A 16,164-nucleotide genomic window follows, 5' to 3' on the forward strand; every position below is an offset into this window, starting at 1 on the left:
CATGATTCTCACTTGTCCTAATTATGTTTATTACTTATTGCTGGAGAATAATTATGAGTCAAGTATGTGGGAAAATTTTAATTAATGCTAATTTTACATTTAGATTTTTTCTGTGTACACATATATAAATAATTATATGCTGTTCTGGAGTTACAAAATTTTTTCAACCCAAAAGCAAAAAACACCCCAAAGTCCCAGACTGGGATGAAAGCATCAGCTTGGACAGCTGGAAAGTGAACATTGTACCATTTAAAAATGAGACAATTCAACATATCACTGGGAACAATGGACAAGAGAAAATTCAGTGGTCTGGTCTCTGTCACAGAAGATATACACTTGGTTTTATAAGGTGTTTAAGTAGCAATTGCCAAAGATACAACGCAAATGTTCTCCTTTTGGCCACTCTGCTTGATCACAGATGATAAACTGAGGTGCTTTTCTTTCCCACAAGACTCTCCCGTGTCTGTGTCCCTGCCCGAGATGTGCTGTCCATTACAGAGCCAATGATTCCCCAGCTGCACTCGGAACAGGGATGGGGCTCCTCTACCACATGGCACAGCCTTTGACACTCTGTAGGGTTACTCTTTGTGCCTCTGTGCCTCAGGCTTGTCTTTTGTTCCATGGTATCCAATAACCAAAGGTAGGATTCACCTGATCAGAGATAGGAACCTACTATGGGATAGTTATTTAGACCCTTATGATCACCAGAAACAAAAAAGACACTTCAAGGGTGAAATTTACCTTAATCTAAAACTGGAGTTTGATAGGGAATCTGATTAATTGCATCCTAAAAGTGCCTTTTTCTTACCACTGCCAATAGTGGGCACTTGGTGTGACTGTTTTGTAGACACTTGTCTTCAACCTACCCACATACCTGGAGATATAGATGGATGGTACATCTCAAATGTACTGGGTTCATATGATATTTCTGTTAATGTTCTGGAAGTCACACTCCAATTTTACCTAAGCAGTGTTTTAAGCTCATAAGTGCTCTCTTTGTTCTGGTTTTAGATAACTAACCTCTTTACACCCTTCTGAAAATCTGTGCAGGTGTCTGTCCTCACCTTTGAAAATTTAGTTCTTAAGTCCAATTCTTATTTTTTTTTCTAAATTTCTAAGTTTCTACTGAAAATTTTAGTCCTGCAGTTTACATTTATATAACATTATTTTGCAGATAAATTACTGAGAGCTCCAAGCTTGTCTTATACAAATTACTTCATCTACCCCCAAATAAATGGGCACATCTAAAATGTGAAAGCTTATTAACTCCCAATTATATTTAACAGCATTCTTTCTGCTTCTCTTTCTTAAAAAAGGTTTATTTGCACTAAAATCTTTCTTTGGAAAGACTTTGAAACCTTTATTACAACTGAAATTAAATGAATCTATATTTAAAACATGAGTAGTCTAAGTGAAAAAAAATGCACTACTGTAAAATTCTATGCAGTATTATAAAAATAAAAATTTTGTTGACTTTATAAGATTGGGTAATATACGGCAAATAAAAGGTCACAAGAGTATTCTGGTTTTCACTTTTCTAATTTTAGAATAATAGCATTCAATTTTGAAAAAAAAATAAATAGACCTAACTTTTAAACTGATTTTTCATAATTCTAATTTGCAGAGATTTTCCATGGTTACTCAGGGTCCCATCCAACCTGCTGTGGAACACTTCCAAGGATGGTGAATCTACAATGTCTTTGGGCAAAATTTACTTGAAGCTGAATAAAAATATTCACTATTAAAAGTAATTATACTTATTTTATTATAATGCTAAATTAATAGATATACACTAAACAAATGCTTTAAGAACACCTTTCAAATTAAAAAATATCTTGTGGAATTTCACAATTGTTAAAAAAACACATTATTTTGGCCTCAAGATTACTATCATAGGAAAAAATTCTGTAATCTGGTTTTGCCATTGCAAAAACACTACCAAAGGGGAATTACATCTCAGAAAAACTGGAAATTTCTTTCCTTTTTTTTCCTCTTACTCCTGGAGTGCAGTAACTTACTCCCAGGGTGAGCTAACATCCTTGTTTGTATTGCAGCAACACAGAGGTGGATGAGGCGGCGTTGAGGGAGGTGACACTCAGCTGCTGCCTGCCTCAGAGGTACCAGGATCTGTGGGTTTAGAGTGCCAGGAAAAGCATTAGAGAGATGCTGAGTGAGAACAGTGTCAGCCACAGATCAGAAAAATCATGCACAAGGCTGGCTGTGTTGCAGCATTAGTGCTGGAATTGGGAAGAAAAAACTGTGGCAGCAACTGGGTGTACTGGTAGACCTGCAGTGCTTACCTCAGGAGCTGAACCACAATATTGGAAATTTTCTAATTGTCCTTGATTGTAACTCCCATCAATCAGTAGCAGAAATATCATATGAACCTGTGTGTGTTTTCTGCTTGCATTTGAAAATAGTGTATTTATACTATTCCATTAGCGTATTTTAATAAGCATTGCTTTGGGACACTATGCCTGCCAATTTATGTTTATGAGACTGTCAACAGAATTTACATGCCTAAGAAAATATGATACAACATTGCCAAAGCAGGGACTGCCTGTCAAATGAGGTTGTCATGGAGAAATGAGACATAGGAAAGCTCATACAAATAGTGGCACAAGCAGAATGCCAGAAACTTTTTATTCCCCCTGTTGAGCTCAATAAATATTTATTTCAGTAAGGAAAGGGGTAAGAAAATAATGAAGTTATGAGCCATATTATGCAGTCATTTTTGTTTAGGAGAATTTTTCATTGAAACTGGCCCAATACAAAACCAGACCAATAGGTAAAGTTCTTGCATTCTGTATTGTGCATTTAGAAACAATTTTTCTGCAGTCTAACTTTTGCCAGGCAGCCCCTGTCCTGCCTTGAAAATGAGCAATTCGACACTAAAGGTAATTTCTAGAGTGTGCCTTTGGGCTGGCTTGTTACTGACCACTGGAGTGGCTCTCAGGAGTCTTTGGGAGCTGATATTAATTAGACAGCTCCAGACAGCACTCAGCACTCAGACTGGTGCTAAAGTGGCTCAAGAATTTGAAGGTATTTAATGACCTTTTTGAACTTCTGCTCATATCAGTACCGAAAAATTTGGGATTTCAGAGAAAAATACGAAGACAAGTTCTTATCCAGCCTGACAAAGCAGGCAATTCAGTCTCTGCAAGATACTGGCAGTGACACCAACTTGACACTTGTCAAGGAGATAGGAGGTAGCCAAGTGCTCTGGAGTTGTTTCCCTTATCATAATTTTAATTACTCTAGGGAGAAGATTAGATGCTGCTTGTTATTTACAGTTGATTCATAAAATGGTGATTATATAATGAGGGAAAACATTGAGGGGAATATCTCTTCAATTTTCAAACTCTCTAGGTAGAACTAATTCTCTCTGACTTTAGCTCACTAAAAAATTATTATTGAAATCTAAGCAACTGATATGGGCTTCCTTAACAGAGATCTAGTCTCCTTGAGACCATGATTTATCACCTTATAAATTAGGTGAAGTGATTTCTTCCTCAAAAGCACTTCTTTCCTCCAGTGGCACTAAAGGTACCCTAGAGAGGCCTGGAATTTATAAGAATGAATCTCTGAAGATTATAGGCCACCCTGAGTGGATACCTCTGATGTGGTCATGGACTTGTAGTCTGAGGTGGTATCTGCCACTGATGCTTTGGCTCCAAAGACATCCAAGACCTCTCTGAAGCTTCTTTCTTTCTTTCGTATCAAGGACAACTTCAAATTGCTGATGGCTTCTATGGAGAACTTCAAACAACCAGCAAAAACAACTGAATCAATTGTAGTGTGACATTCACCTGGACAATCTGTGAATAATTATAATCCATTCTTTGTGGACTTCCAAAGCTAAACCTGTTTAGGTGCACTCCAAACATCTTTGGGTATTTTGATATCCAACCCATCTACCAGCTACCAAGCAATCAGTTTGTTAATTGGATACGTGTGCATTTCCCTTCACCTACCTCCTGCACAGGTATTCCAAGTGAAATTTGGTGTCCCTTCCAACCCAAACCACTGTATGATTCCATGAAACTGATGTGTGCAGAGTGATAAAAACTATCTAGCATTTTCAGTCTGGGTAAATTCTTATTTCCATTCTTTTAAAGTTGAATGCACCCCTGAGTATGGGTCTATGCATTTTTCTTTACAGTTAATTGCATTAAATATCTGACCAACAAGCTATTGTAAACTGTAAGAAATATAGAGCATATAATCCTGTGCTGTATAACTTTCACAAGATGTAATGGTATGCTAGCATATTATAAATACACTAGAATAATTTATTTATTATATTCCATTAGTGTATTTTAACAAGCATTGCTGTGGGACAGTATGCTTGCCAATTTATGTTTATGAGACTGTCAAGATAATTTACATGCCTATGAAAATAAACAACATTGCCAGTGCAGGGTCTGCTTGTCAAATAATCTTGTCAGAAAAAAATGAAACACTACCAAGCTGAAGAGTAAAGCATATTCATTATTGTTGGCTACACAGATTCTATGTGACACAATGAAATACATTTATGCCATTTTTCATGTATCATATGAATAAAAAAATGAGGGAGAGGGATACTTCAGGCAGCCATATGTTGTACTGTACAAAACAGATTTAGCACTCCATCACAATTTTTTCTTCAAAATAATAAAAATAATATTAAAAGGGTAGACATACCTGAGCCCCTGTAACTTTAGTGGGCAAAACAAAATGCATTATTCATCTGGGAAACTAAAAATACTACACAAAATCATGACTACTTCACAATAGTTAAGCTGAAATAAAATAGCTGCAGAGCTGTCTAGGGCTGAAAAAAATTACCTGGAAGAGTTCATTCAGGAGTTCTGACTAGATAATTATTGAGCTGCACTGACAAATTCTACACTTCCCTGCCAATTACACCTTCCAGGCCATGGCTTTTGGAATAATTTAAAGCAGTGAGATTTAGAATCTTGTTCTCATAATTCCCCATAGACAGCTAACTCTGCATTCCCTTCTTCAGGAGAAAAACCCCAAACTGTAAATGTACTCTCCTCCAAATTCTCCCTAACCATGGAACTGCCCTTGGAAACAGCCTCAGAGATGAAATGTGTTCAGGAGGCAAAAAATTACCCCAAATCATCCCAAAGCAGATAAATGCTCTCACTAAAGTCTTCAGAATGATCACTGTTACTGGCAAGCAGTGAGAATGACTTCAGAGAAAAAAAAGAGGCGTACAAAGGGGGGGGTAGTGTTTATCAGAAAGACTGTAAAGGTATTCTCATTTACGTGGAGAGATTGCCTGTACACAGAGCAAGCAGCTTAGACGTGAATAATCTCTGCAGTGCACGGCACAGAGCGTGGCGGCCGCCGATGCTATCGGCAGCAGCACCGAGACACACAATATGCAAGAGGATGATGAATGAAGAACAGGGATAGGGCTGAGAATCACAGGAGGGATGATAATTCAGTACCAGTGAGATAAATTAGAGGGGTACAAGATGAAACTTAGCTGGCTCAGATATGTATATGCACAGAGACTGAGGAGTAAGCTGGCTGCTGAAGGAGAGTGCTGCTCAGGCAGGGCCACACTGGAAAAGGAAGGTGAGATGCCCATGGAACTTCACTTGCCTTTCCCATGAATGGGCACTGTAAACTGAACCATTAGATGCCCCAAAAATCTGGGACCAAGCAGATCTGAACCTGCTGCTTTGGGCTGGCCTGGCCCCTCTACTCCATCTGAGTATCTCTTATGTAGGGTCAGTTGTCAGCTGGCGAGTCACTGCCACAGTAGAGACCACACTACTATACTTCCTGTACTTGTTACAGCAGATTACATGAAAGACAGCAAAAAGGTGTTTTAAGGGTCATTCCAAGCCAAAATTTTGCTAGAAGTGATGTCATGCTAGAGGTCATTTTATAATGATGGTCTGATGGGTCTGTCTCATACTGACTTTTAAGATGGCAGCTGGACTCTCACTGACAGCTGTATTATACAGTTAATATTCAGCTAGAAACCTTGCCTCCAGAAGCAGATGACAAGACAGACTTTAATGGGACTAAGTTGCCTTACTTTACAACTTTCTTGATTGAAGTCTAAAGCCTACCAATTAATAGGTTGGATTTCAGACAGACTTTTATAGGTTTGTATGAGCAGAATAAGTCAAAGGTTAGAAAACAAATAAAAAATGTTTACTATTATTATTGATTTTTAAAGTTGTTAGATCTCAAGTGCAGAAATTTGGATTGATTAATTTGGTATTTAAAAAAATAGAGTGGAAAAAAAGCCAAAAAGGTGGCGTTGCTCTGTTACCTACTTCAGATTCTCAATGACAAGCTTCAAAACATAGTGGAATTCTATTTTGGAAACACAAGTAAATGTCTCAAAATAGCAGCAAACCAAATGTCCAATAAAAAAAAATCACCTGGAGTGAGGTTGAAATAATAGGAATGGAGTCAGGTACTCTGTGGAGGTGATAAAACAGAAAAACACCGAATGATTTAGGTTGAAAGGGACCTTTAAATATCATGACGTCCACCCCTTCCACCATGGACAGGAACATCCTCCAATAGACCAGGTTGCTCAAAGCTTCATTCAACCTGACCTTGAACACTTCCACAGATGTAGAAACCTCTCTGGAAAACTTTCTCCAATGTCTCACCAGCATCACACTAAAATAATTCTTCCTTATAGCCAATCTAAATCTACAGTCTTTCAATTTAAAACCCTTGCTTTCTCCTTTACAAGCCCTTGTAAAAAGTCTGCCTCCATTTTTCTTATAAGCCCTTTACATACTGGAAGTCCATGTGTTGTGTAGCAGGATAAGTAGAAGTGAGATAAATTGCATAGCCAAGTAATGCTGTGATTAATGGGGGAAATATTTTCACAAGAGAATTAGGGATAATTTAAGACAGGCACAAAGTAAAATTTGTCCAGAATCCTTCTCAGTACACATCAGTTCTGCCTCATCATAAACTCTGTCTCCCAGCACTGGACCTCTGGAGTAGGTACTTCCAATTGTGTGGCAATTTCTCATTTGAGCTGTTATCTATAAGAAATTGTATCTAGCTTTCTTCATAGCACTCTACCACATCCCCACACATGGTTGATTTAATTAACACTTTTCTGCAGCTCTTTCCCCTCCGTGTAAGCTTCCATCTATTTATTTATATTTCCCCCCAGATTGTTGACTCTCAAGTTGTGTGAAATATTTTTAGGTACATTACATCTAATGTAAAAGTATCACAAATCAATCTCTCTTTAACTTCTCAAGCACATATATACCCTATTTTAATGTGGCCATTTATGCTGCTGTGTAATACATCTTCATAGCGTTGGCTTAATCACAAATGACAAGTGTTGAAAATGTAATAAAGACAGGGACACATTAATCCATTTTGTATGAAAATGTGAAAAGGTAATCAGATTCTGAATGGCTGCATGCTTCAAAAATATACTGGCTGAGATTTCTTTTTCCATTCAGGATTCTCACCAGAGATTCTGATAAGAAAGACTTCAGTATAAAATTGCCTTAAAATATTACAATTGTGCCAAAAATGCACTGAGGAAGTTTTATAAAATTAGAGGTGAATCTCAATCAGTAATGTGATGACCCCAAAGCTTCTTATATACTTTAAATAATCATGGAAGTCTATATTCCTTTTCTTTTTAAAGAATCTTATACACCTTGCCCATGGGTAGAAATGCAGGGTGTATCATTACCATTTCTCTTTCTGAATATCCAGATCTAATTAAATAATAATTGTTAATAATTATTCCAGTCTCCACAGGCAGCTAAGGATACCTTCATACAAAAATCGGTATAAAGAAATATCATCTTGGGTTTTTTTCCCCTGCAAAAACAAGAAATATGAGGAAAAATTGCATTCTGTTCAACAGACACTCTTATAGCATATTCTTCCTCATCCATCACTGTGCAACACATATTTCCCATGCCCTAGAGAATCTGTGCAGCCTGACATAATGCAAAAAGATTTTTTGGTGGGCTTTTTTTAAGAAAAAAACAAATTCTTTGCATCTTACTTTTTCTTACCATACTACTAGGAGACTAAAGTTGTAGGATTGAGATTTAATTACTCCAACTTGCCTCTTCAAATAACTGTCTAGCCTAGGCTACAATCCAGTAGTCTGTAATACTTTCAGATTCTCTTCATCTCATTTGGTAGCTCAAACACTTGAACTTAAATCCATTCTGTGGGAGTATCCAAAAATGATCTTCCCACTGGTAAATATTCTGGTTCCACAGTTATTTCCCATTCTGTGTGAAGGAAATATCTTCCAGACCAAAGTAACATTACACATGAAAGACCTTTTTAATTGTGATCAATCTCTGTTAAGCCTCTAAATTAAATAATTAAATCTACACAAGTCCTGATGAAACTGAAAATATTTATTTAGTCATTTTGAGCAATTATATTTCAATGTCATCTTAAGTCTTGAGAAAGCTTTGTTGCTCTGATTGCACCACTGAAAATGCAACTTAGAGTGCAGCATCACTGGTATAGTTTGGCAGTGTGGCATATTTACATCTTTGTGCTTTTTATCAGTTTGAAGCATTTTAGCTGCAAAACATCAGGGTCAGATTCTCACATGCTTTGCAGAGTTTATTATAGGGCTCAAGAGTTGATGGCTCTAGACATCCTGTCTGGAAATTACGGTGATTTAATAATTTCAGCAATCTTAAAGTTTCATCATTATTTCCAAAATAACTGAAGGAGCTCAGCACACATCATACATACTTTTCTTCCTACACAAAACCTAGTAAATGTTTTCAGCATGAAAAAAACATTTGCAACATATAAGCAAGATGTATTCCTAAATGTGAAGTGGAAAGGTAAATGATTAGAACATTTCCCACAAGCCCATGCAAATTATATAAAACCAAAAATTGGTTCTGTCAATCATTTTTCATTTAACACTTTCAATTAAATTGAAATGCTGTAGGATGCCACTTTAAATTATCTACTTAATAGAGTAGGAAGGGGAAGGATTGGCTTCCTGCTGGGGCTAAGGCAGTCCAAAACCAAAGTGGATTCAGCTCTACCTGCAGAGCTCCTGTGTAATCTAAAGCTGTTCATCTTGCAGAAAAGCCACAAAGGAAGGCTGATGGTGGATCACCTCCTACAGAGATGGGTCATGGCCTTGCTTCAGTGGGTTTCTCCGGGGAGTTCTTGTGCTATTAGTAGCCTCCTACGACAAACAGAATAGAATCCATTTCAATCTTTGCTGGCAGCATATGAAATAATATTTTATCTAAACTACAATTCTGTTTTAACATCTATCTTGTTTCTTGTTAACCAATGTTTTAATGAATAGCACTGAGACCATGTCCACATTTGTGAACTACAGTAATGGCATTTCATGAGTAACAGAGATGAGGAGAGAATTAATTTATTTTTCACAATGATTGTTTATAGAAGGTTTCTGTGAGTCACAAAATAGGTTATAAATGAGGGAGCAGTGGAACAGCACCTCCTGAGCTCTACTTTGTAAAGGAACTTTAAATAGAAATGAAAATGTCACATTCATGCACAGTGAATTTCATTCTTTTCCCCTTTAATTTTGAAGAAAAACTCAGCTTTATTATAAGGGTTAGCACAGGCTATCATATGTTGGCAAAAACCTTAGATAAATGTCAAATACAAATTTCTAAAATTATTTTTTGACTCACCAAATCTTTTACAATCTATGTGATAATTTTGTTGCTCTTTAGGAAGATTGAAATACAGTACATGCAGTTCTGCCTCCTATAGATTTAGACTATTTCAAAACAGACAGATAATACAAAGGGTCCAGGTCAATACCAATCCTTCCATAGTAATTCACGGGGATGCTCAGGACAATAGGAGTCACCAGTGTGTCAGAGTGCTTTCAACACTGTGGTATCATAAGAATATCCAGGTACAGGGTGAGAGGCATAATTTTGAACTTCTGTTTAGACTAGGGCTGAATAATACTCCTGTGAATGAATTTTATACATCTTCTAAATCAGGACATAGGCAGTTTCCATGTGAAAAGGCTTTCCATGTATGTAGCAGTTCTATACCTGAGTTTATATATGTGTCAGTAGGTACAGAAATTAGTTTCTTTGACCATGTTAGACGTGGGTCAGCTAAGCCTAAAATTTTTATTTTTTTTTTCTGAGGAGAGCAGTGAATAGGTGTGGCACACAAAACACTTAGTCATGTTCACATATATAAGATAGGCTCATAATATAGATTGAGAACTTCAGCAAGTTACTCTCTAATCCTAAAATGAGACCTGATACTTGATTATATAAATACTCTCCTTCCAGTTCCAAGGAAAATGGACTAAAGTTGTCCTTTAGTCACTTTTCTTTGCATTTTAAAGTGCTTTCTTCTTTGCAACCAGTCGGTAAGAGGCAGTTATGGTAGAAGATTTATTATTAAAAACAAGGGTCTGCTAGAGTTTGTTCTCAAGGCAGACACCTAAAAGGGCATGTGAAAATTGCCCAAGTGAGGCTGTTTTCTCTCCATTATCATAGAGGGAGACCATATTGATTATTACACATGCAAGCATCTATAAAGACCTAAATTTGGGGAAGATGAAGCGCATTTCTGTACACAGCTGAGGTAGTGATAATTGGCATATAATATCGCAATAAAGGAAGATGAAAGTAAGTAAATATTTAGCCTGAGTGGGTGAAGTATCGCTTTCAGTGTAACTAACCCTGCTGTACACTGGCAGTGATGCAAGGCAGCTTATGAAACCTGCTCCGCAAGCAAACTGTTATCAATGTTTTAAAGTATAGATGTACAGATAGGCGCCTAGATGGGCTATGACACATCTCCTGCTTCAATGTTATCATATGATGTGTAATATTGTCCTGGTTCAGGGCAAAATTGGGCGATAACTCCCAAAGGGGGTCCTTTAGAAAAGCAGATTCGATTGGCCCCTCCTCCCACAACTGGTCCGGGAGAAAATATCTCCTTGGAGCAAAGTGGAAAGAAACCTGTTTATTCAACAATAGAACCCAAACAATATTAAACAATAAAACCTCTTGCTGCTCCAAAAAGAGATGGCAAACTCAGAACAGTCCCTCCCCAGGTTGCAGCTCTGCTCACTCAGTCTCTGATCAGTTTCTCTCGTGCTGGAAACGCCGCGGCCCAGGCCCGGCCAGGGGGGCCACAGGTGGAGCTGCCGCCGCTCTGCTGGTGTTCAGGCCAGAGCAGGTTTGAACAGGCCCAAGAAAAAGAAAAACCACCGTCCAGGGAACTTCTTTGCCTCAGCTAGCTAAAACTAACTAAAAGCAAAGAGAGCTCTGTCCTGCTGTCTGTCCATCCGCAGACAACACAGTCCAGGAGGAGGAATGTGGAGGAGTGAGTGCAGCGTCTGAAAACAAACTGGGTGCTTCTTCCCTCCCCTCTTCACTCTCTGGAACAAGTCTTAAAGATGCAAAACTTATTATTCAGTATAAACAGAACAAGATGACTGGGGATAAAAGCATCATATAGTCAACCCAGGACAAATATGTATATTATATATCACAAGCTGATTCTGAGGAAGGAAAAAAAGCAAGGCTTCAAGCATTACTTCTCTAGACTTTGCTGTTCCTTATAATGAAATATGTTTCTTCTGTGGTTCCTTTAGAGAGAATAGAAGGGGGAAAAACCCCAAAACTACTATATATATATATGTATGTATATATATATCTAATACATCTTAAGCTGTGCCAAGGGAAATATAGATTGCATATTAGGAAAAAGTTTTTTTACAGAAAGGATGAAAAAGTACTGGAATGATCCCCCACCTGGGGAGGTGGTGGAGTCTCCATCCCTGGATGTGTTTAAAAAAAGACTAGATGTGACACTCATCACGGCCGAATATATCTACTAGTACAGGTGTCTGCCTTCAGATTAAGTCATCAAAATGTTGGTAACCAAATGACAGCTGGGTGTTTAGGACTGAGCTACTATAACCCTTGATTCACCTGCCAGTTTGAGATATCTTCTGCCATGTAGGGCTCAGATCCATATGAAGTTTGTAGATTTGGCACAGGAGTTACAGGAGGACTACAGTCACCTCCACTGGCATGAAGACCAGCAGAGACAGCTCAGAACATCTTCCATGGTGCCAAATACTTACCTTCAGGTAACCAAATCAAGCCCCAAGTAGGTCAATGTCAATCTGAACATGAGCCAGCCCTGTCCTGGCAGCGAGGAGGGCCAACCCTGTCTGGCCCAGCATCACCAGCCAGGCAAGGCAGGGGATTGTCCTGCACTGCTCTGGGCTGGAGCAACCTCACCTCAAGCACTGGGGACAGTTCTGGGCACCACAATATAAGAGAGAAATTAAGCTATTACAGAACACCCAAGGGAGGGCAACAAAGGTGGTAAAGGGCCTTGAGGGGAAGTTGTATGAGGAGTATGATACTGTTGGACACAAGGTGTGACTCTTGGGACTGTCCTATACAGGGCCAGGAGCTGATCTTAGTGATCCTTGTCAGTCCCTTCCAACTCAGAATATTCTGTGATATTTAGTGGAGTTGGCAGAATTATTCATAGAGTCACAGAATCCACTCATGGATGGTCCAATGGAGTACTTCCACGTTAGCTTTGGTTGTATATATGGACAAATTATTGACAATTATGTTAGCAGTTCTGTTTCATGGAAGATAGCCATGTGGTAAACAGTCTCTTAGCTACATACTATGGCTAACTGTGTAGTATAAGCTTCCATGGGTAAGTGTATATTGACCCCAAGGGACTGAATTAGACAATAAATAAATAAATAAGCAACTGCAGTTTGGTTGCTCAGGGTCTTCCAGTCTCTGACATTGTTATATATCATCTCAGTACACTTTGTACACTGCTTCATATTTTATAAGGCAACTTCCACCTTGGTGTCTCTATCAAGCTACCCACTCTTTAATTAAGTTACTGTAAAAACATGTTAGAGAAAAATACAAAGTTTAAAACCGAGAGTAGAAATGTCAACAGTATTAAATTCAGTCAAATATACAAAGCTGACTAGCAGAGCAAATCACTTTAAAATGATCCACAAGTGATTAACATTACTTTTGTTTGAATCAGGCTCTGTGTTCTTTAAATCCACATTCTTAATCTGTACAGTATTTAGCTACACATGACAAAACAAGATGTCTTCTGCTCTGTCTAAAGCTACTTGCCATCTTGAAAGCTTTTATGGAAAACACTGGAGAAGCATTAATGATTATTTTCAAAATGTGTCACCTAGAAGTAGATATTTCAGTATCAATAATTACATCTTATAAGTTAATAAATAGCAGCTCTTCTAGATGATTTATAATTGTAGTATCAACTGGAAATTCTATTCCTGTTTACTCAAATCACTTAGGACTAAAGACTTAAAGTGTTGCATTAGTACCTTATTCTACAAATCATTTCACTGATTACTTGTAGATACATATTCCATGGAGTATGCTCATCAACATTGTTACTGAATCAGAGAAAATAGGATTAGAAGGGGTTTAAAGGTCACTCATTCCATTTTCTTGTCTCAAGCCATGATCAACTATACTTAGAAAACTCTGATGGATAAAGGAGATTTTACTCTTTGCAAGATCCTTTTCAGCAATGCTTATTTTGATACATAGAAAATGTTTCCCTTATATTTAAACTATTTTTCTTCTACTTCAGCTTAAGTCCACTGCTTCTAATTGAACAATGCTTGTAGAGAAAGCTCATTTGTCTCTTTTCTTCTACTCATTTGCTGAAGACAAGTTATCATCCCTCTTTTAAGGACTCTTTTTTTTCCTAAAGAAAGCAGTCTGAGTGCCTTCAATAGGTCAAGTTTTCTGACCAGAACCCAAGTGCGTCAGTAGGACTGAATTTCTCTGATCAACCTCATCAAGTCCCCAGTCCTTTGTCCAGCACTATGTAAGTGTCAAGGCCAGTGCTTGGCAGGCATGGTGAGGGTGGGTATGTGTCCTGTCCATCCTGATCAGTTCACTTGACTTCCCAGCTGACCTTGGACATTTTGTACTTGTATGATGCTCACCAAACTGTCACTGGGGAGTGTGACTGCACAGACCTAACCCTGCTTGAGTATTGCAGGACTGCCCCCAGGGCAGCCAGGCCACCAGCCTATGTCTGATATGGTCACCTTCATTACCTGACTTGGCTTCCCTTGTTCTACAGCCCTGTTCCTGCTACTTCTTTGTAGAAACATTTTGTTTCACTCCCTTTAGAACTGTCTTGAAATTTTGGGTTTTCATCTTCTTTTTTGCGGATTTGTAAAGATCATTTTGTATTCTAGTCCTTCCCTCAAATCTTAGTGCAGCCCCTCCTGGCTTGGTGCTGATTAGTAATTAAATAAGTATACACTTCATGCTTTTGAAATAATTAAGGGAAATATCGAGTGGTGGCAGACTGAAGACAGACCTTGTGAAATTCCACTTACAGCATCCTTCCAACTTGGCAGTGAACCGAATAGCTACTTTCCCCAGTATGATATCCTTCCCTTCCAGCTGTGCCATATTTCTTTAGCTTGTTTAAGAGAGACCTGCTGAAGTTTAGCCAAATGATCTCTGTTCCTTTTCTTTTCTTTTTTCAGGAAAGCACTTAACTTCTCACAGAAGGAAGCTGAAAAACTATGACATGATTTGTTCTCGGCTGTTCTTCATCTCCTTATAAACATGTACTGGCTGTATACATGTAGTTCAATTATTTATTCCAGTATTTTCACAGGAACTGAAGGTCAGCTGCTAGGTTGCTCCTTACACCCATTAAAAATAGACAATATATTTTCCTTTTCCAGGCTTCTGAAGCCGCACTAGTCCTTATGAGTTCACAAAGTTGCTGACCCTGAGACTGTTTGAGTCAGTACCATAAAGTGATTTTCATCAAGCTCAGACAGTTCAAACTTATCTACCTGCTCTCTAATTGGCTCATGTCACTGCTCTTCTGGCCTGAGATTTTACCCCTCATTGTTCATGGTGACGTAACGAGCTGCCTGATGAACACTGTTATTGTCAGTGAAGGGTGAAGCAGAAAATGCAGTAAATGTTTTGACTCTTCTTTGTATCACCTGTCAATAGCTATCTCTCCTTGGTAAGCACCAGATCAACTCTTTGCTTGATGTCCTTCTTCCCTGGTAACATATTGCACTTACAGAGAATTCTTGGTTTCTTTTTGCCCTTGCTAGAACATTTGCTACATTTTTTTCTTGTTAAATATAAGTTTCTAAATCTGCTTTTAGCCACCTAATAGAAGCAGACTGCTTTTTCCAAAGGTGCTAACTGGGTTATTTGAGTATCTGAAGATTTTGTTCAGGTGTTTAAATGCAGATTTACATCTCCAACTTTAAACTTTGAAGTCTGAAATTGATGGCTTACATAAAGTATCATATCCATTTACCTGCTTTCACTAGCAAAATAGGAGATGGGAGAAAAGAAATACTACATCCAATTTAAAGACAAAATAGTATATCCAATTTAGCAGACCTTCAATCTTTCCAAAAGTTGTTGTTTTCTGAATTCATTTAAAAAGCAAAAGCTCTTTCTTTTAATGCTTTTGTTAATTCTTGGAATAAAACAGCAATTTCATTTCCTTTCACATATGTAACAGTCAAAAGCTTGTTTCTTGATTTAAAATTAAAGCAATTACTTTACAGCATTATTTCCTTAATAGAAAAGCCTTACAACTACCTCTCAGTTTAGAGTGCCTCAGTGGTTATCAATGGTGCCTAGCTTCATTTCCACTGCAAAATAGAAGAATCTTGTTAATATTAACACATCCTACTCTTTCAGGCATTCTGAATAGCTTAAAATTATTTTCTCCCCTTTAAAATAGTGAGAGAAAGAATTATCTTATGCCTAGGGCTACAAACTAGGTTTCCAACAGAAGTAACTCCACATGGCTCCCGTTCATGAGCACTTCATGGCCAGAAAAATCAACTTCTGGCTTGTCCGCACACACGTTTCTCTAAGCTGCCTAAATGCAAGAGTACTCTGTTAGAAGAGTTAATTAAGAAAATTACAGAATCCACAGACTACAAACTCTATTGTGCATACATTATCCTATCCATCTGTGAAGACATATTGCATTTGCTGTATGGGTAGGGTTTTTCATTATGTGTCAAAGTAATAACAGACTTAATCACAATGTCTTATTTAATCTTTTTATATTACTTATACAAGGAAATCTTATCAGGAT

General features: G+C 37.9%; 1 long non-coding RNA gene across 2 annotated transcripts in view; it reads right to left on the bottom strand.

Annotated features, from left to right (window-relative positions):
* The window catches only part of LOC135295936 (uncharacterized), a 56,840-nt gene extending 45,617 nt beyond the window's left edge, over positions 1 to 11,223 (bottom strand). The window contains exons 1-3 of one of the 2 annotated variants that reach the window (XR_010357972.1): positions 11,028 to 11,212; positions 9,054 to 9,199; positions 3,176 to 3,759 (exon numbers count right to left, since the gene is read on the bottom strand). This is a non-coding gene — a long non-coding RNA (uncharacterized LOC135295936). Of the gene's footprint in view, positions 1 to 3,175; positions 3,760 to 9,053; positions 9,200 to 11,027 lie in introns of those variants that run through there. The other variant, XR_010357973.1, reaches the window with a different exon arrangement.
* Between the last annotated feature and the right edge of the window lie 4,941 nt (positions 11,224 to 16,164).

The sequence above is a fragment of the Passer domesticus genome, chromosome 3 (genome assembly GCF_036417665.1).
Source record: "Passer domesticus isolate bPasDom1 chromosome 3, bPasDom1.hap1, whole genome shotgun sequence".
Taxonomy (NCBI): Eukaryota; Metazoa; Chordata; class Aves; order Passeriformes; family Passeridae; genus Passer; species Passer domesticus.